We start from the raw sequence: 22,239 nt of genomic DNA, 5'->3' as shown, positions 1-22,239 counted from the left end.
AATAATAGTTGAATTTGTTTTTAAAAATAATATGCTTTTTAGTTTTTAAAATTTATTTTTTATATTACCATATCAAAACAATTTAAAAATATAATAAAATTTAAAAACATGATTGTACCGCAATACCAAAAAATATTTAAATTTTTTCTACCATCATATGCGTTCATGTCCAAAACTTTCGAATAATTCTCTCAAACCAACATGTTTTGACATTTTCCTCATTTGAGAAATAATAATTAAAAAAAACTAAAATGAAAGATAAATTCACTGCACACATAGACTCATATTATTATTCACTGCTATAATCTTATACCATTTTAAAATTTTTTAAATCTTGTGTTGATGTGTTTTTTCATCTTTTTTTCATGTTTTTTTTTTATTGTTATTATAAAGTTGAATGAGGAAAATTTAACATTTTACTAAACATAAAATAATATTTTGATTTGTCCAAAGCCCCAAAAGGGCAGTGTACAGATCATAAATAGAAAGCCCTAACAAGTTAAGGAAAGCTGGGTCGACGAATGTTTGCCACGTTGATTCAAATGTACTAGCCCATGTTGCTATGTTCTTCAGATTTGTGAGAATATACTTTTTTTCAGTTCTGCGTCGTCGATTTTTCTTTTGTGATTGTTTTTTTTTTTAAATTATTTATTCTTTTCAATTTTATTCTTTATTCAGGAATTTATAATTATCTTCTATTTCAATTATAGTCATTATTTTTTTTAATTATTATATTTAGTTTTTGATTTTTTTACCATTATTGTTTTTTCAATTTCTTCCTTCAATGTTTAAATGGTTGGGGACTGGATTTTGTGGCTTTTTAAATATAGTGTTCTTAATCTAATAACTTTGATCATGAGTTTGAAAAGTTGATGCTGATTGATTTTAAAAATTTTTCTTTTAAAAAAAAAAGCTTTGTGATTTTCATTATTTTTTTCTATGAAGTTATCTTAATTTCATGACTCGGGTTGCGGATTTGATGGATTAACACAGATTAGTTCACCCTTTAATGCTTATCATGCTAACTTGGTTTGACTTAGACTAATTTTGTTGTCGTTTGATATTTAATTAGTTAGGAATTGAGTTGTATTTATTTATTTTTTTTGAAAAAAAAATGCTTTTTTTCTAAGTTATCGTGATAGCTTGCTAATCCTAATGAATTAATAAGCTCGATCGATACAATTTTTTTTTTTAAGAAAACCTTCTACTGTCTTCAAGGTTGATAAGCAGAAGAAATCAAATAACTTGTATTATATGATGGTTTGCACCTGTGGATGACGCACGTATCTTTGAATGATGCATCGATCCTCAAATGACCTAAGCTCGTTGAACTGTGACTAGAAGGGGAGTGGTGGAGCAGCCATTATTGTCAAATGGAAGCTCAACTGCAAAACAAGAATACTATGGTTTCTTGTTCGTCGTTGGATCTTCAAGGAAAGTTGCTGGCTGGAAATGTCAAGAGCCTACGTACAAGGACTTTTTCAAATTTGTACGCGTATACAAGTCAGCACTCTTGTTGGGATTTGCCTTTTGATGCAATGAATTTATGTATTTTGTGCAATATTGCTCGGAAGAACCACTTTTCATATCCAGATAGTTGAATGTTGAAACAAAGAGAAGGAAGCTGCCTTTCTAGCTTTCCACGTTACTTGGGGAACACCTCCACGTGGAATTGTTGCCTTCTCTTTGATTTGGCTAAACACACAGCTGGTTCTTGAACACAGGCAGAGTTGGTTCTTGAACTCCTCCATTAATCTCTTAAATGAGTTCGTGTCTGTCTGTGTGTGATATGGTTTTGTACGCTAGGCTCTGTTTCTGAAATTATTTTCTCATATTGTTTTTTTATTTTAAAAGTATTTTTAAAGAAAATAATTTTTTTAATATTTTTAGATTGTTTTGATGAGTTAATATTAAAAATAATTTTTTAAAAATAAATAAATATTATTTTAATATATTTCTAGTAAAAAAACACCAACTAACTACCTAACCAATGAATTTCTAATCACCCTTTAAATAACTGACATTTTCTTATGTAACCACCACTAGATGGTAAACGCGTAACTACCACTTGGAAGAAAGGTTAGTTCAACAATGTAAAATAATACATTGGAAGATTTACGAAGTTTGGCATTCGTTCTAGACGCTTGCCTTTTATTTTGTATAGAATATCTTACTAGAAAACTGCTTAATGTAAAAATATCTTAAAATTAATTTAAGATTTTATTTTATTTGTTGAGAAGTTTTCAGTTTATAGTAAAATCTATAAAATATTTTATGAAAAATATTTTAATTATAGTTTTCCATTTACAACATCATCTAAGCCACCACACCCCGTTATTATCATTTTTACCAATTTAATTATAGTTTTTATTATCACAACTATTATCACTTCCACCCTTCCAACCTACCAATAATTATATTGTCACCATTCCATCACTTTCACACCTTTTATTTTTCTATTTATCAAATATAAAAAAATATATTTTATGTAAAGTATTTCATTGGAAGATAATTTTGATGTAAGATAAATTCTTTCTAAACTATTGATGGTGTGTAACCGTGCAGCTAACCTATTTTTAATTTTTTTTTAAGAATAAACTAATTGGCCTAGGATTTTTACTATTTCTATTACCATGAATTTACTGTTTTTTTCTCATCTTTTGTTTTTTTTTTTCATAATCACACTTTTTTGTTTTCTAGTTCAATCCTTTTACATTTATCTTGATTGAGAATTAACTTTATAATTTACTTAAATTAGTTGAGTATCAGGTTCTCGATGTTGGACAAAAATCTCGATGGTGAGTTAAGACTTGATTTGTAAAAATTAGTTTGGATTTTTCATTAGACAAATGATTGAAAATAAATAGGATAAAATTAAGCTTGAGTTAAAAAGAAAACCTTTTATGTGACAAAGAGAAAGGAAGTGCAAAAATCAAGAAAGGAAAGGGAAAGAGGAGATGAAAAGAAAAGAAAGAAAAATTGATTGTTGGGAGGTTCATAAGCTACACCCATTACATCATGATTCCAATGGAATTAAGGAAGGAGTACTTCTAAGGTCGGAGGAGACTTTACATATTTTTTTAATGTGACAGCTTTTCTCACTTGCTGACATATATGTTGCACGCGTTAGATTTTTTTTTTCTTTTTTTTGTTTAATTTAATATTTAAATTTATAAATTATGAACCATAAATTTCTTGACAACTTACAATAATAATTTTTTTTTTGTGACCCGAAGAAGAACACAACAAACAATAAATAAATTGTTTTACTTAAATCTAAGCGAAAAGGAAGGCTAAAATATATAATTTAAAAGAATTAAAGGTTTTTTTTTCCTTTCATAGTCGACAATATTTGGGACATGTCAAATTAGCAAGGTGAACAGACTCTTCAAAGGGAGGTAAAGTATAACATTTATCTTCTTCTTCTTTTTTTTCAAAGATTAGGTTTCGCAACATTCCGAAATCTCTCCACTACCAATTCGCACCGTCATTATTGAATTATTACGGCAACAATATGAACACATGTAAAACTTGAGCAAGCTATTTATCCCACTTCATCTCTTGATCTTCAAGCATGGCCTTCGCCGATAAAATTGTCTAGATGCATAAAAATATGTCTAAATCTTAAATTTCCAAGCATTCAAAGAGCACATGCCTAGTATGTAGAATGTGAAATGAAAGAAACCAATTCCTTGGTGGTTTTTGTCAAATATTTTCAAAGTTGAAGCCTTTTTGACTTTGACATGCGAGTGAGATGACATGATAAACAATCCCTTTTCCCCTTGAAAAATAATCGAGTCCTCTTAATTTGAAGAAATAAATTCTTGCTTAAAATGGTCTCATCGTGATGCAACACTTGACCACAAGGTGGAAACGAAGTGCCGTTTCTTTTCACCTCTTTATTTTTTTTTCCTTCATCATGTGGGAGAGAGTAAATATTCCTTCTTTAAGCCCGTGATTTTCTTTTTAGAGTCATATCTACTGTGTATGTTTCATAATATATTTGTGGTAAGTTTTATGTTTGTTTTTGTGTTTAAAAAGTATTTTTAAAAAAATTTAAAATTTAAAATTTTTTTGTTTTAAATTAATATTTTTTTAGTATTTTTAGATCATTTTGATGTGCTAATATTAAAAATAATTTTTTAAAAATTAAAAAACATCATTTTGATGTATTTTTAAATGAAAAACACTTTAAAAAACAACCGCAACCACACTTCCAAATGAAAACTTAGTATTTCTTGTTCAAAATGCTAAATAATCTCTCATGTACTCTTTCCTCACATATAAACAAAAAATTTCCTATAAAAAATCATTTATAAAAACAATTGTTTAATATTTTTGAATATCAAAAAACGTTTTTACCAAACCACTGGAATGCATTACCACTCACAATCAAATATCTTTTGATATAAGAAATAAAGAAATCACAATGCATTACTAAGGAAAACGTCATGCTTGACGAAAAGTGGCAGGAGACCACGAGCCACTTTTCTATTAGAAGATGTTAAAATCTTTTAATAGAAAGATGTTAAAATCCTATTAAAAGATGTTGAAAAGTGGCATGGATGTTGAAAACTTCCGGGAAATTCTATTAAAAGATGTTAAAATCTTCAAATTGTTTTTGATGCTAAGAATTTCCCGGTGTGCTGCATTCCATTTTATGAGTGACGGCAGGCATGACGCTTAGTAATCTTGAGAGACACCGGCTAGTTTTTAGCAAGCTTGATAATACAATTTCGATGTTGGGTTTATAATCAAATAATCTCTACATCTTTCTTCTTCCTCTTCCTCTTCTTTTTTTTTAAAATAAAAGCTTGTGCACTTAGGCGTACCAGTCGGCAAGCTTGGGTTGCAATGATCCTGCGCGAAAGCATGCTTGGTAGCTTGTATTAAATAAAAGAAAAAAAATATTAATTTATAAAATACCCTACTGAAGTTTGAGCCAAAAATACCCTGCTCAAGTTTGAAAAAAAAAAAAAAAAAATACTGAACTTTGTGAAAAATTGGACTTATGTATCAAGCTGCCTTAAACACATGAAGCCCTACACGTCAAAAATGATCTATTTATCACATGGAATTAAAAATAGATCCTCTAAATTACCATGCATCACATTCACTAGCATGGTGTTGCTAGTGATTATAAAAGCATAAACATATTAAAACATGGTCTCTGATGTTAATAAAAATGAATGCAAAGTGGCAATGGCCTGCTGAGAACTAAAATAATTGGCATCCTCTCTGAGTTAAAAAGCAAACATATTAAAGCACAAACACCCCTTTGATAATCCCAGAAAAGCTATCATAACAAATTATCAACACAACAAAAATCTTTAATAAAACATTATAAAAAAACTAATTCAATCTAAAAGCTTAAGTTATTACGTGAGCTTCTAAGATATGATTTATATTATTCTCTAACACACTTCTTCAAATAAAAGCCCTTTAGATTTGAAACTTGTACAAATCCATATTATTATGTACTTAATTTTTATCAAATAAATAAGGATAATGAGATTCGAACTCGTGATCGCTTGGTCATTAAAACTCTGATACTATGTCAAAGAACCAATTCAACCAAAAAGCTTAAGCTATCAGGTGAGATCCCAAGATATAATTTATATTATTCTGTAACAAACATTAAAATTTAAAAGAAAAAAAATGCTAGAAAAATAAGGATGAAAAGGAATAGAACCCACAATAATAAAACCATAATTGTATATGTGACTTGCTGGCTTCCCGACTTTGTTTCTTTTTGATCTTTATATATACTTACATTTCATAAAAAAAAAAAAAACCATAAACAAAAAATCTTTAAAGATTAAAAAAACCCTTAACCATAAAGAACATATATAGCTACACTCACATGTATTGTTACCAATTGACTTTCTTTAACCTCACTTTTACTTTAGTTACACTTGGGCAATATTATCATAATTGGCCTAACTACCTATTTAATCCCTAATACCCAGTGCCTTGTGTCACACGTCCCCTCGTGGCGTTAGTGAACGATTTTTGTAAGTTATGTTGATGATTTGGGAGTCGCCATATAATATTTCATTGAGGGGTTACTAGGAAACCCAAGTGTACTGGTCTCGTCAGAAATTCACGGGTACGAGACTGGTTGTGACTAGGAAAGGTATTAGCACCTCTAGCGCACCTCTAGCGCACCCTACCTGAGGTAAGCTGCTTCATGATTTGATGTGATAAAGAAGTTTTAAAGATTTTGTCTTTTTATCGGATATCAGGAATACGACTTACATGTAAGTTTATAATCCTTAACCGTGAGTGATTAGTACTTAAAAGTGCATTTTTATCAAGGTTTTATATCATCATTTTTTGCACTTGGAAGTATCAATAACTCCTTAACTAGAGCATGTTTTATAATAACAAGTATGATAATATAAGATACCTTTAATTTATGGTAAATGTTCATTTTAAATGCAGGCCTATCACATAAATCAAATGATTGATTGATGAGTTTAACCACTGAAATTGAGAAGACAAAGAGAGGGCTAAGCTTAGAAAAGAGATGCTGGTTGAATTCAAATTGAAACACCATTCGGTTATTGGATCATAACTGGAGCTTTAGAACTTGGATTTAGGTCTGGTTTATATGGATAGAAAGATAAGACATAGGTCTAAAACTTTCATGAAGAGTCCAAGATTCAAAAGGACTGTTTTCAAGTTCAAATTGTAGCAACAACAGAGAAGTCGGAATTTGTCCTACAACCCAGACACTGTTTCGTGTTCAGCCCATATCTCGAGTTCTAGAAGTCTAAATGACCTCATTCTTGTTTTGTTGGAAAGCTGAGACAATTCCCAGAACTTTCATGAAGACTATCTATTCAAATTCTGATGTTAGCAATGACATTTTCTGTAGATAAGAATATAAGGCTGGTTACCAAGTCAAGAGGTGGCCACCCACTCAACAATTAGTCATCAAATTAATAGTTCTGAATTTTGGCCTATAAAAGGAGGCATTTGCCATGGATTTAGGACCTTGGTTTTTAGATCAAGATCATGTTCTTACTCTCTCTCTTTATATTTTTGTAATGCTTAAGTTTTGCTTTCATTAATCTTTTGTTTATGCCTTTCATTTCCTTTAGTATACTTATATAATCATGTTCTCCTCTTGTTTATCTGCGTTTCTCTTATTCTTAATGTTCAGTTAAGTTTATTATGTCAAGGTGAAAAGGTTACACTAATGGTGTAAGAATAAGTATAGTATAAACTCAACATAAACTTTAATGTTTGATACTAACATGTTTTGTATTTATTATCTTACTCACTTTTAATATCTTGCTTGTTAAATGGTTAATCTAGAAAACCCAAGTGTACTGGTTTCATCAGAAATTCACGGGTACGGGACTGGTTGTGACTAGGGAAGGTATTAACACCCTTAGCACACCCTACTTGAGGTAAGCTGACTTCGTGATTTGATGTGATAAAGAAGTTTTAAAGATTTTGTCTTTTCATCGGATATCAAGAATACGACTTACATGTAAGTTCATAATCCTTAACCGTAAGCAAATCAAAACATTAAATTCTTCTTGTCTTTGTGGTCTTATAATAAAAAAACATCCATAAAAAAAATACAAACACACATTCACTTTTACTATGTTTTACACATACACCCATGTTTACATGTTACAACATAACAGAAATTAAAAATTCAAATTGAATGAAACAACATTAATCTAAATATACACATGCACGTCTGGAAATTACAAAAAGAAGAAACATCGGGAACATTGCTGGAAGGTTTCTAGATACCGGAACTGTGGCGGCGCGTCTTCTCCACGCTCGGTCGCCACTAGCGGTGCGGGAACCCATGTATCGCCGCAGAGAAAGTCCAAGCAAATAGGGGGATCTGGAACGGTTTCCTCCCCTCTTCCCTTCCCTGCCGGTGGTGAAGATCACCGTCTCCTACAACAAGAGAAAAACACACAAACAACAATTGATTTTAAGTTTTCTTTTTATCGAGATCCGTTCTCGGGTCTGGTTTGTTGTTCTTTCCTTTTTCTTCAAGCGGAAGATCTAGCGGCTGAGGAAGGGGATGACGTCTGTGGGGGAGGAGCTGGAGGAAGACGGCGGACAAATCTGGGTTTATGGGCGCCGCTGTGTTCAGGTTGGTCTTGGGTTGGTGTCGGCTAGGAGGCTTCAGTGGAAGCCAGTCGGTGCAGATGAGGGAATATCCGTTGTGGTCGACGATGATGGAAAAGACGGGGATCTGTGGGTTGCTAGATCTCCGATGAGGACGACGTTGCTGCGGTTGACGGTGAGGACGATGCTGAGAGGAGAGTGAGGGGGCTGTCTTGGCTGGTCTGAAGAGGCCGATGTGTAAGGAAATGGGGAGAAAGTTGAGTCGGCTGGAGAGGGAAGATGGAGGTTGTGGCCAAGAGGTTGTATGTAGGGAGGATGAGGTCGTGGTTGAGGGGAGAAGGAAGAGGGAGAAGAGGTTGGAGGGGGGCGGCGACTTTGCTTGGAGAAGATGAAAGATTGGTTTTTTAGGGTTTTTGTGTTGCCCTAGATTTTTTGTTTCAAAATTGCCCCTTCTTTTTGTGTGTGTTAGAGACTTATATTTATAAGCAAAATATTGTTTGGTCCTCAAACATGGTCACTCTACTTCTTTCTTTTTGTAAATTTTGATTTTTCTTATTTTTTTGAAAACGAGCAATATCAACGTCGACTCAATGAGAAAAATCAATGATTTTAAAAATGACACGTTAAAAGTCAAACGCGTTCAAAAGACCTTTGAAAATTGAAATTCGTTTTGAGACGACGCTGAAAATGCTAAAAACGATGCAAATATATCAAGAACATATATTTTTTTGGGTTTTCATTGTTTTTTTTTGTTGCTATTTTTGGTTTTTTCAAAAATTTATAAAAAAACTAGATCAAAAATTAGGTAGCAACACCTTATATAAAATATTACATTTTTTTAGGGGTTTTATATCAACCTTTACGATATTATCATTCCACCCAAACTCATTTCTCTTCCTCTTTTCAAGCTATAACTATTATTGCGTATCCAAAATCTACACTCTTTCTTATTCAATATAATCAAATTCTACAAAACAAAAAAATCAACAATTTTTTTTAAAAAAAACAAACCAACTGATGGTTTTCATTAACAGTGCAATATTTTATATACTTGCCTTATCGATAATCTAAATTTTCATGACTAATTTCTGCAATTATATAGTTCTATCGTTATGCGATTCTCTTTTCTCAATCTTCTCCTATATGGTTTTCCATGTGTGTTGTGTCCATAATAAAAGTGTCATTTCAACTGTCACATGGTGAAAACCATTGCTCTATCTTACACTTACTTTATTACATTTTGTAAGACTCATCCTCTCTCAGCCAATAACACACTAAATCACAATAAAAGCTTTTTTATGTCTTTTTTTCACTCCACACAACGTTTGACTGCAATTTACAATTAATAGTCACTTATGTTTCCTATCAAATTATGAGGATGGGTTAAGAAATACAAAATTTTTGAAAGGGAAGTAGTATCTTTAATTGATAAGCTTAAAAGAAAAGAGCTATGTTAAAAAAAAAAAAAAAAAACAGTCATTTTGTTAAGAAACAATATGAAAGTTAAGCATCTAACCTCTACATGGGGAGGGCTAACGTGCTTCTGCATCTTTGTTGTAGCAGCTGGTCCTTGGAGTTCTAAATCTGCTAAATATGTTTCTACTTTAATTGGAGGAAATTGGAGTTTGATGATTGAAATTGGACTTTGAAAAGTTTAATTGGTCAAATTAAGGGTTTAATTGTGAAAAAAATTAAAGTTTGATAGCCAGTTTGGAGTTTGATAGCCAGTTAGGAGTTTGGTTGAAGAAATTTAAAACCAAGGACTGAATCGTAAAAGGCACGAGACTTCAATGGCTGAAATTGACCATATCAGGGATCAAATTGAAAAAAATTAAAAGTTTAATGGTCAATTAAGGGTCTAAATGCACAAATTAAAAACCAAAGACCAAGATGAAAATGGTGCTAAATTTGGGGGTTGATGATTGAGTTTGGTAGAGGTGAAATCGCATGAAGAGTTGGAAGGCAATACGAGTGCAATTAAAAGTAATTAGAAGAACATTGACTAAAATGAAATCTGTCAGATCCCAAATTAAAAGCTCTAATTTGTAGGGGTTTAACCTAGACGACGCGTTGTTCACCAACTGTTCATCTCCTTCTTTGGCAGTTTTGGATGATTGAGTTGACACCTTCCAAGAGCTCGTTATGGAGTTCTAGACCTCCAAATGACACATTTTTTTTTTTTTTTTGCAAATAGAAGAAGAACATCCCCTCTACACCTCCATTTCCATGAAATTTAACATTTATATCTCAATTCTTCTATAGAAGTTTTTAACATCTTGTTCCTAATCAGTCATCACTACAATTTCATATTCTAGGCTAATTGAGTTGACATCTTTGGATAAATGAATGTGAAGTTACAGACCTCTAAAATAAACAAGGTTAGATCTAAACGAAATATATACACCTTCTCTACCAACTTTAGATGGTTTCCGATGATGTTTACATTGGAGTTGCTTCGACAAATCCTTAAAAGTGATCAACCAGGTCAGCCTACATTGTGACACCTATTTTTCAAAAGGCACCAATTTTTTTTCGTGTGTTCACACTTAAAGCTTCTCAAAGGGTTTTTATCAATGACTTTAAAACTTTCCTCTCAAGATTAAAAGGTAAAAAATAGCTTATTGTCTTTCAAATCTAGCAAAATCATCAAGAATCTTTAAAATCAAAATTACCATTACAAAACCAGCGTAATACAAAACTTTCAGCTTTTAACTTTTGTCCAAAATTCTCCAATTTTAATCAAAGTGCTGAGATGAAACATATATTAGTAAATTACATATGCTCAACCAATTTCTTTCAACGCATTCTTGTCACAACTCTGTAAAACAAGAATAAAAAAACAAACAGTTAAATCCTCACTTACCATTAACCTTTTTTTTTCTTTTTTTCTTTTCTAATTAGAACAAAAAAACAAACAATTCCTAAAACCCTTGCAGAAATCAGAAAAAAATTCTGGAGAGGATTAAACCCTCCATTAAGCTCAGTAGGTTGTCAAAGAAGCAATCCAAGTGATGTCATTTAGTAATATCAAGCCCTTTTGAGTCTTCATTGACCAAACCCAACTCGGAGGCCTATTTCTCTCTGCATGTTCTTCTTTCTTCTCCAACTAAGCCTCTTTTGGTTATGTTGCCACAAAAGCTAAACAAGGGTTATGGGTTTTTTTTTTTGACAAACAACAAATGATCGAAGAATAAGAGGAAATGAGATCTGGGAAGTGAGATTAAAAATGGTGGCGTGAGCTTTTGCCTCTTTTGTCTAAAAAAGAAGATGCTGGATTGAAACTTGGTGTAGAAAGTTAGAAGAAAAGAGGAGAGAAATAAAACATGGTAGAAAGGCAACTATAGTTTGAAATCTGAATCCACATTAACCATGATCCCTTTGAGTTGTTTTTATTTTTTTATTTTTATTAATTTTACAATTTATCCAAAGAAAAAGGAATTATCTAGGCATACATATTTTATTCGCTAGGCTTTATTCCTTAATTTTTCAATCACCTGACCACATATATTCGCATCGTTTCAGTAAAAGCACCTCCAATATCCTTCTTAATTTTTTCTGAACTTACGAGACTTGACTCAATAAATATGTTCTTATAATAGATAAGTTTTTAATTTGTTATTACATGGATATGTAGGTGTTGCGCAAGACATTTGGAATTTTTTCTAAGGTACTGGACCTCTCTCCTTCTTTAGAACAATTAAAAATATTTTCATAACCTCAAATTTATGCAAATTAATATATAAATCTCTTATTTCAATATTATTAAAAGCAACACTCACAGTTACCTGATCAACTAGCCAAAATACCAAGTTACTGAGTTATTAGTTCAACTAGTTGTTTGTTGGTTCAACTAATGGTTTGCCGGTTCATTTATTAAGTCATAGTAACCCAATTTCCTTTGTTACCCGTCGATCAATCTATCTCGTCTCTGTTTTTTGTTATTTCAATTCATTTATTCATTTATCAAAATTGATTCATTTAGAAAAGCAAAGAAATTAGCAACATAAGTAAGAGATGATATTTTTTTTTATCTTTTATTTCTCATTTCTATGGTAATAATTGGGTGATTATTATAATTAATTTACTTTTAAAAAAATAATATTTATGTTTACATAATTCAGTTATATAAAATAAAATAAATTTGATATGAAAAAATAATCACTTTAAAGTCATAGAAAAAAAAACCATATAATCAAACTCAAAATCTCTTTCCATTCCATTTTATCCAAACTCAAAATGTTTCTTCGAATTTTCTATGTTGATACTTGATAATGCATTAACCATTAATTAAATAAGTTAATGTGCCATAATAAAGTTGGGAATGACTTCAAAAGGCAACTCACAATAGTTATATTAATTTTACTCTTTAGAAAAGTGATTGATTTCCATTTAATTTCATAATAGAATTGATGGTTTTTTTTTTTTTTTTAATTTACTGATATAGGCTGATGACATAGCATATTAATTAATGGTTCAAGTTGTAACTTCAACTGTAACTTGTATGATACAACTTATTTACCATAAAATTTCTCATATATTTTTATTTAATTTGTTAGGGTAAATAAATTCAAGTTTTTATGTTGGCTTTATTACAAGATCATATCACATTATAGTATAATGAGTTTAATGGGTTTATTGAGACTCTAACCCAATACTATTTGGCATATTTAATGGGTTGCAGTGATTTTATAGCTAAAACTACTCAAGTGCCCGTCCTAATTCATGAGTTGGACTCAAAAAAATTTGTCAACGCAAAAAAATAAAATAAAAAATGCACCTATTGTAAAAACACTATCCACCATTAAGAAAAACTTTAATTGTAAATAAAAAAATAAATTGTGTGTTTAATAAAATAAATTATATGTATCAATAAATAGATAATTTTTTTTAACGCTTACCAAAAACGGAGCCAATAATTAAAACAAAGATGAATATATATTAAGATAGGGAGACATATTATTAATGGTCTGTCCGTCGAGTAAATAGTTCATATAATTATTTGAAAAGTAATTGAATGTAATCAGTGCTTCATCTAGTCATCTTTGACTTCTGGTTTAAGAAATTTTCAATTTCCTAATTTCGATAATTCTTAGCACATCACAAGCAAGACTTGACGACTATGTTTGCTGTTTTCGGCAAGCAATGGATGAATAATGCCTAAATTAGAGAATTAAATACCTCTTGCCATTGATTGTATGTTCAGAAGGTAAATGCCAGCGGCACTGCTGGAGTACATATTCAGTTCCATTTATTTCAATGCTTCCTGCACCACCCTCCCATTTCAGCTGCGTCCGCAAACATTAATCTGTTGATTTTGAAGGTATCTAGTTGCTTATAGGTAGATAAACGCATCTATGACATGGGTTTGAAAACAATTTTTGCAACTAATTATAACAATATTATATATTCCATATTTAAATACTAAATAATAAAAAATTTAAAATGTTTTGTAGGGGCCGGGCTGCTTGCCTCCCCTAGTTTCGCATATCATGGCCTCTGTTCCTAAGAGAGGAATTGGCAGGCTTGTAACTTCTTTGGATTCTCCCCAAATGGGACACTACGTTCAAATCTTTCTTCTTTACCATCATATCATACATATCTTTTTAAAAACTAAACACACTCAATATCATTTAAAAATAAACACAATTTAATTAAAACACAAACCAAAAATTTATTTGAAAAAATATACACAAATAATGCATTATTTAAAAAAAAACTGATTTTTTAAAAAAGAAAACATAAAAAAATAACCAGGCCCGGTAAACCAGACACTTGGGTATGACAAACATGCCTGACCCACGTTAACTTGGGTATGACAAACATTCCAGACTCATGTTAATTTAGACTTGGTAGCCCGCCAAGTCCAAACACTTTGGACGTGGCTGGCACCTTGGGTCTGGCAACTGGTTAGGTCCAAACACCTTGGGTCTGAAACCTTTCCAGACCAAAGTGCCTTGGGTCGTGGCTGTGATGAGGAGGTCTGTACGGTGGCTCAGGAGGCATTGGTGGAAGAAATGGCGGCCGATGTTAGCTGTGAGAGGAAGAAGTAGAAGCTTATAGAGGAAGAGGGAAGCTCGCGGTGGCCGCTCCCAATGTGAGATGGCCAGCTGGTGGTCGTGTTGGCAACTCTCGGTGATACTGAGGTCGTGGTGAGTGAGGACACAACAGTTGAGGAGGAGAAGAAGCGACTGAGATCAGCAGCGGAGAGTGAAGAAAACGGCTAGAAAATAGGGGCAGGGGCCTTTTTTTTCAAACTTTGGCTTTTGATTTCCCCCACTTCAGACCATGAAATCCACCCATTTATAAGGGGTGGAAGAGGGACATATTGTCCATAATGTTGCCAAATCTTGGCTCTTGATTCCAACCCAGAAGGATCTCAATCGTTGGTTCAAAGTGGCTATCATGGGCTATCAGATTTGTTACAGGAAAGAGCTAGTCGGGTTAGCTACTTTGGGGCGGTGCCACAACCGTTGTGGCGTCAATCGGCCAAAAAATAAGTTTTGTCAAATTTGATGGAGAGATGAAGCATTAAATGCCTTGGGAAGGAAGCCATTAGAGTAGTTTTTCAGGTGAAAACCTGAAGAAGAAGATAAACAGCTAACCCAAAACAGCGCCCTTTTGGTAAAGTTCATTTTAGTCCTTCGAGTTATGATTTCTCTCAATTACACCCCTGAATGTCTTCAAACTTTCAATTTTGTTCAATATTTCCCCTGATAAACTTCAATTTCAGCCCTGGATTTTAGCACCTTTTTTCTTTTTGTCATTGGTTTTGAATTTCTTCAATTTAGCCTCTAATTAACAATTAAATTTTCAAATCTCTTAAATTTCACCCCTGATTTTATCCAATTGGGTCCTAGAGTTTGGCGCCTTTTTCAAAATGGTTCTTAGCTATGAATTTCTTCAATTTAGCCTTTAATTTTAAAACGGTCCTTTTTCATGCAATTTTACCCCTGATTTCAAACAATTGACTTGGTAAAAATGAATTTGGTCTCCTAAAATTTTAATCTTCTTAATTAAGCCCAAATTAGGCTCCCAAACTTAATATTTCACCAATTAAGTCCAAATTAATTTGACTCATTTAAAGTATAATTAAGTCTTTACATCTAATTAAATCCTTCAATTGGACCCAAATTAATTCTCAAACATAATTAAACTTTAATTTGGCCCATGATTAAATTAAATTGGCCTATTAAAAATCTAATTATGTCTTTAGGCTTATTTTTTATGCAGATTCGTCCAATAATCATGTAATTTGACTTTGAATTTGCATTGTCTCTCTAGTTTTGGGTAAAATAGGGTAGAATTTGGCTCCCGATTCAATCCAAAATTGCTGTTTGATTTTTTTTTTCTACATGTGAAATCCTCCCAGCTTATTTTTTCCAAAATGATAGTGTTTATTTTATTTTTTGATTTTTATTTGGAAAGAAAAAGGTGAATTTAGGGAATAACCCAAAAATAGGTTATGATAGTTGCCCCCTCTTTATAATGCTTACGATAGAAAGTCTCGTAAGAGACTTTAGATAGTAAGCTTTGTAAAGAAGAAAAAGGAATGGTGATAACAGATTCACCAGATTAAGAAATGGTCAATCCTTCTAAAAATATTCGAAGTGAGGGCTCAAAAGCACACTCAAAAGAGAAAGGGATAATGCATTATGATCAATATACATGCATACGTACATGAGAAATATAGGTCTCCTTTCTTCATTGACTTTCCTCTTTGAAAGTTTGAGTCTCTGTAGTAAGCTTTGATGGTTTTTTTGCTCTTACTTGCTCGAGTCATAAGTTTGTGATCTTAACCTTTAGAAAGGGCATGACATCAACATACTTACAAACCTTCATCTCAAAAGTCGTCAGCTCTACCTTATATTTTATGTTTTCTTATAAAAGGAATTGTGAAGCCAACCCTATTATATGTTTTCTGGATTCCCCCCCAGCCTGATCATGCCCCTAAGTGTTTAATTTAGGTTTTTTCAGGATGAGGCTATGCGAAAGAAGATTTGGTTATTTAAAACGAGTTGTTTTCATGGAGAATTTTTTGAATTTCAAAGCTATTCCAAACACAAAAATCATTTTGACTTCGGTTTAAAGCAAACTTATTCTGAAGAAATTCAAGTGATTCCTATGGACAGGTCTTCATAAGTGTTGAAATTTTTTGTTTTGCTTTTGGTGAAAATGTGAAGTGACATTTTGTTGGTCAAAAGGGCTCAAGCTTCAATTTGAAGGTTTCAGAGAACCATTCTTCAAAGCATTCATTTTATTTGTATGAATAATGGAGCTTGTTTCGCATGAGAAAGCATTGCTTACCGATCCAGATTGTCTGCCTTTGATCAGAAAGGGCTTGATTGGGCACATAACGTAGGCTTAGACTCTGGTTATAAAGTAAAAATATATTTGTATGCTCAAAAGATGTTTAAGGGATTTCAAGACTAAGAATCACTAGTGTTTGTTTTCACACCTTTTTATCTGTTAAATTGATTTACAAAATGGTTCATCATGCCCCTCAGCGTCGGGATTGGGCTTTTTCTCTTTGTTTTCTTCATTTGGTTTGGAGCATCATCATATTAGTTATTTTTATGGTATGCTCAAAACTTTTGGACCCTTTAGATTCTTTCATGCTCTTCAGCTTTGTTTGGGCACTTTTAATTATTGAGGAATTGTTTTGCATATTTCTTGTACTTGCCCCATAGTGTGGGGTGTGATCCTAGCTAAGGTTATTTTTTAATAAAAACGTATTAAGTTCAAAAGAGGACTCTAAGGTATTTTTTTAGTATTGTGAAAAGACTATCAAAGCTAGCATTTCCTCATTTCAAACGCATGTATTCAGAATCGGTAAGCTTTGCTTTCTTTCATGTGAATATGCAAAATGGTTTCTCATTATCCATTCAGCTAAAACTCAGCTTTGAAGTCATCCCATGGTGTTCAGGTTGTTCTTCGGGTTTTTTCTAAGTATATGATTACCTTTCTATGATATCATTTGAATTTCCAGAACTTATTTGATGGAACAAACACCAATTTGGCTTTTGCTTTTTGTATTGAGACTTTGATTTCCTAAAAATCCATGTGAAAACATGAGATCATGCATAGTTTTTTAAGAAAGGGAAACATACCAAAGAATTTTTGGTGCAATGGTTTTATAAGTAAATGGTATGCTTGTGTAGATGTGTTATTTACGTGAAACAACAAAAATGAAAGCACATCATGAACATAAAAAAAACATATGATCTTATTAAAAGGAAAGGCTCATTTGATAAAGAAAGTCTTGTGGCATTATGAGTCAAGTTGCCAACAAGACTAAAACAGATCGAAATAGACATGATCAAACAAAAAAGCAATAATAGGGGCAGGTTCAATCTTCTGATTTTGGAACACTTCCCCTCTGGCTAGCCTTTTTACAAAAGCTTTTGCAGGGATCTCATCCACGATGTGGACAAAAAACTACGGTAGAAATTCATCCTCTATAGATATCCTTTTAAATTCAAGTCCCTCAAGTATTCATCCTGCCTTTTTCGCACCCTGCTCTTATCATTTGTGCTTTTAAATTTTTCAAGCATTCCGTCTCTAGTGCATTTATTGATCCACTACTTAAAGCATGATTGGGTAGAGGATTTGTACTCACGTTCAGAGTTTCTTTGAATGTTACCCACCTAGCTTTAATCAACTGAATGAGCTTCTTCTTGAAGGCACTACATGTATGAATGCTATGCCCTACAACGCCAGCATGGTACTTGCAGGTGAGGTCATGTTTGTACCGGTTGGGGTAAAGTGGTTGCAGAGGTGTTAGGGCTCCGAGAGCTTCATGTTCAATGCTTAGTAGCTTCTGATACATCTCATTTAGGGGCAGTGGTAATGGAGGTAGTTATTCCTGGACTTTTTAAAAACTCTTAGTTTGGTTTTTTATTTGAGGCTCAGGTTTTCTAGTAGGAAATGAAAGGTTGAAATTGATGTTGGCAATTTAGGATGGAGTGTGGTAGTTTTGAAATTGGTTTTTCCTACCCTTATAGTCACATTTAACATGGTCAACCTCCTTCCTTTTTTCTTCGAAGCCCTTTTACTTGGTGTGCATAGAAATTATAACACTCATGATTCTTTGTTTGATACGCTCAACTACTACCATAATGTCTGTTATAACCTGAATTTTGACCCATTTGCCTTTTAATCTAATTTTAAGGGGTTTAAAATTTGAAATTGAAAACATTAGAGGTTTATATGCAAAATTTTGAAACTGCAAGGACCAAATTGAGATATGGTCAATTTCGATCCAAAACGTCGTCGTGTTAGCCATGCACAGTTTCTTCTTCTTCTTTCTCTGGCGTTGCAAACCCACCTGCAAAAAAGAGCAAAAATGTGAAATGACAGCGTCCTAGTCCTGCTAAAACACAAAGACTAATCCCTATCCTCATAAAGATAAATGCCCCGGGTAGATAAGGATCGAGCTCAGGTATTCGAATCCTAATGAAACACCAACGCATCCCTCCCAGCCATGCTTATCCAAAGGCAAGTCGTGCGCGAAGAGAAGACCATGCACGTCCCCTATAAATACAAAGCTCTGGAGACGAGAAAAATGGAGGAGAGGAGACACAGAGAAAAAGGCAGGGGAGAGACCGAAAGAAAAAGGGAGCAGAAAACAGGGGAACAAAAAAAAAACCAAAGGAAAAGACAACCCATAACAAAAAAACACAAGAGCAAGGGAAAGAATAACATTCTCCGGAAAACCATCACTTTCATCTCTATCTCCACCAATCACCTTCGTCATCGCCAGGTAAGGTCTTCCTTCTCTCGTTTTGTTTCTGCATTTTTTCATTACAGAAGAAAGGAAACAGGGTGAAGGTAATTTAATTACCTTCGCCCTGTGCAGCGCACGCGTGGTTTGAACCATGCGTGCCTGCTGTCCAGCCAGGTCACTGGCTGGGCTAGTGACCAGGCTGGGCCGGTTGAGTCTAACCTAGCCCATGCGGGCTGGGCTGGACTCAGCCCCCTCCCAAAAAAAAAAAGGAGTAGGCCGAGTCTGGGTTTTAGGCCTAGTCGGCCCAAAAGTGTGTTTGCTAAGGGTGTTTTTGGCAAAACACACCCTTATGCCTTGGCCATAATTTTTATGCCCATTCGAATTTGATATTTGACCAAACGAATCCCTTTTCGATAACAGAAAATTCCAAAAAATATTTGGGACCTTCGTTGGTTTATTTGTGGGCCCCTCGCACTTTGTTTTATTTTTTTTTTCTTTGGGTTTGTATTTTTTGTAGATGTGATTAGTCTGTGGACTATTATTGTTAAATGTCAAAATGTCGTGCAATGTTTTTTTACTTCCATCTAAGAAGAGCAAAAATGTGAAATGACAACGTCATAGTCCTGCTAAAACACAAAGACTAATCCCTATCCTCATGAAGATAAATGCCCCGGGTAGATAAGGATCGAGCTTAGGTATTCGAATCCTAATGAAACACCAACACATCCCTCCCAGCCGTGCTTATCCAAAGGCAAGTCGTGCACGAAGAGAAGACCATGCACGTCCCCTATAAATACAAAGCTCTGGAGACGAGAAAAATGGAGGAGAGGAGACACAGAGAAAAAGGCAGGGGAGAGACCGAAAGAAAAAGGGAGCAGAAAACAGGGGAACAAAAAAAACCAAAGGAAAAGACAACCCATAACAAAAAAACACAAGAGAAAGGGAAAGAATAACATTCTCCGGAAAACCATCACTTTCATCTCCGTCTCCGCCAATCACCTTCGTCATCGCCAGGTAAGACCTTCCTTCTCTCGTTTTGTTTCTGCATTTTTTCATTACAGAAGAAAGGAAACAGGGCGAAGATAATTTAATTACCTTCGCCCTGTGCAGCGCACGCGTGGTTTGAACCACGCGTGCCTGCTGCCCAGCCGGGTCACTGGCTGGGCCGGCTGAGTCGAACCCAGCTCATGCAGGCTGGGCTGGACTCAGCCCCCTCCTAAAAAAAAAAGAGGAGTAGATCGGGTCTAGGTTTTAGGCCCAGTCGGCCCAAAAATGTGTTTGCTAAAGGTGTGTTTGGCAAAACACACCCTTATGCCTTGGCCATAATTTTTATGCTCATTCGAATTCATCCGCGATGTCCGGGTGTGACAGCGTCAACGAATTGTTGGGTCGAACTACCCATCACATGCTCATAGTACGACGCCTTGAGTGTGTTGGCAAATGGAGTGACCATCTCTTTGTCCAAAAGTGAGGGATGCACCTATGCAGCTAGATTTTGCCATCTGTAAGCGTACTCCCTTATGCTTTTCTTGTTCCCTTTCTCCAGATTGGACAAGCTAGTTATATCGAGAGCAATGTCCATATTGTACTTATATTTCTTGACGAGAGCATTTACTAGATCTTTCCATCTGCAGATCTTGGTGTTGTTTAGTTCATGTACCAACTCAATGTCGCCCCACTCAAACTATCTTGGAAAAGGTGCATCAGTAGCTTCTCATCAACACCAAGATCCAGGGTATTGTGTTGTAGTACGATTTGAGATGGGTAATGGAGCATTATGTTCCGGTGTATTTGATGAATTTAGGAACTTGAAACTTTTTTGGTACTAGACACATCTTTACAGCCTGTATTGGGTTATACAAGCCTACCCCTTCAATAGCTATAATTCTGGCTTCTAGTGCTGCCATGTTATCTTGATCAATGTCATTGGATGACTTGGTCTTGTGGGACTCATTAGCAAATACATCTATAACTGCAAGGGCCGATGCTGGTGCTGCTGACTACACAAATGCTGGATTGTGTTGAGGCTCCTAACCATGTTCACCCATTATTTCTTTGGGCTGAGCTGTTGTTGAGGTCTGAACAAAAATGACGAGTTGGTTAGAAGGACCTTCACTAGAGGAATTTCTAAGTGCTTGCTCAAATAAGCTAGTGAAGCGAGCCACACTAACTTTCAAAGACTTCAACTCTTCTTGGAAATGAGCGTCACGATGAGCACACTCTTTATCTTCTATATTTCTTAATCGAAGTCGGGTGTGTAGACTCTTTGGGGACCTATATTTCAACCTAATGCATGTATATATGTTATTTACAAGGAATGGATGTATGTTTATGGATGCAAATATGCGTATATGCACATCAGGTGTGGATGATGAAAACCCATAGTCTAGTCATCTCATACTCGTTTTAGAAAAGTCATGGTTTTAGCTTAGAAAATCCTATAGAGTTCAAGATTATTAATAAGGTCTGCCATGATGCAAATTGAATTATTAGGGAGTTCATACCCTAAAGGAATGTTCTAGGCCATTACATGAGTGGTAGGCTTTTTACATGGTCTCAAAAAGGTCTATGAACTACCTAGTGACTACCTTATGTGAAACTATAAGCGTTTATTAGGAATGGTTGAGTACAATGTGACCGCCATTACTGAGTAAACACTCAGTTTATAGTTGGATATTTCAAGAATTTGAACCCCGACTGAAAGTCAAGAGGTAGACAACTACTTCCCACCTAATCTAAAAATGGATTTATTCATGAAATTAAAATGCATGAGGGCATTAATCCATACCCGATGTACTTATGCATGAAAATAAAATAAAAATGCTAAAGCAATGAAAGTGCTTGCTAAAAATAAATAGACCAAAACAAACGAACAATCAAACAAGCAAAGCTTAGTCCAACCAAACAAGGCTTTCCACAGTGAAGTCACCATCCTGTTGCAGGGCGATGTCGAATGGCACACTGAAGCCTCCTAAGAGGTGGTGTTGGGAAAAGAAAAGGGTTTTGGGTTTAATCATAAAATTATGACTAAGATTCAGGAGTTACCACCTAGGAAACCTATGGTCTGCGAGAATCTGAGTAAGGGACTGGTTATGCAAGGGCTTCACGCATTACCCCTAGTACACTTTACATGAGATAAACTACATTGTTGTTTGATTGTTTTTCTAGGTCAAGTTTCTATTCGTTGATCTTTTTCTAAGGTCCAAGGCAGATCTCCCTTTATGAGAGAATCTCTATCTTATTGGGTGAAATCCTAATAGTTCTAAAGTCCAAATTTTAGTGTCTAATTTTTTTATATATATAATATTATATTATTATTATTATTAAATATATGGGCTAGGCCGAAATGGGTCCAGCCCGACCTAGTCTCTTCTTATCTTTTTTTTATGGTGGGCTGGACCCGGCCCAGCCAT

Source organism: Populus trichocarpa, chromosome 9, assembly GCF_000002775.5.
Source record: "Populus trichocarpa isolate Nisqually-1 chromosome 9, P.trichocarpa_v4.1, whole genome shotgun sequence".
Taxonomy (NCBI): domain Eukaryota; kingdom Viridiplantae; phylum Streptophyta; class Magnoliopsida; order Malpighiales; family Salicaceae; genus Populus; species Populus trichocarpa.
The sequence above is the reverse complement of the archived record's forward strand: the minus strand, read 5'-3'. Positions refer to the sequence as shown.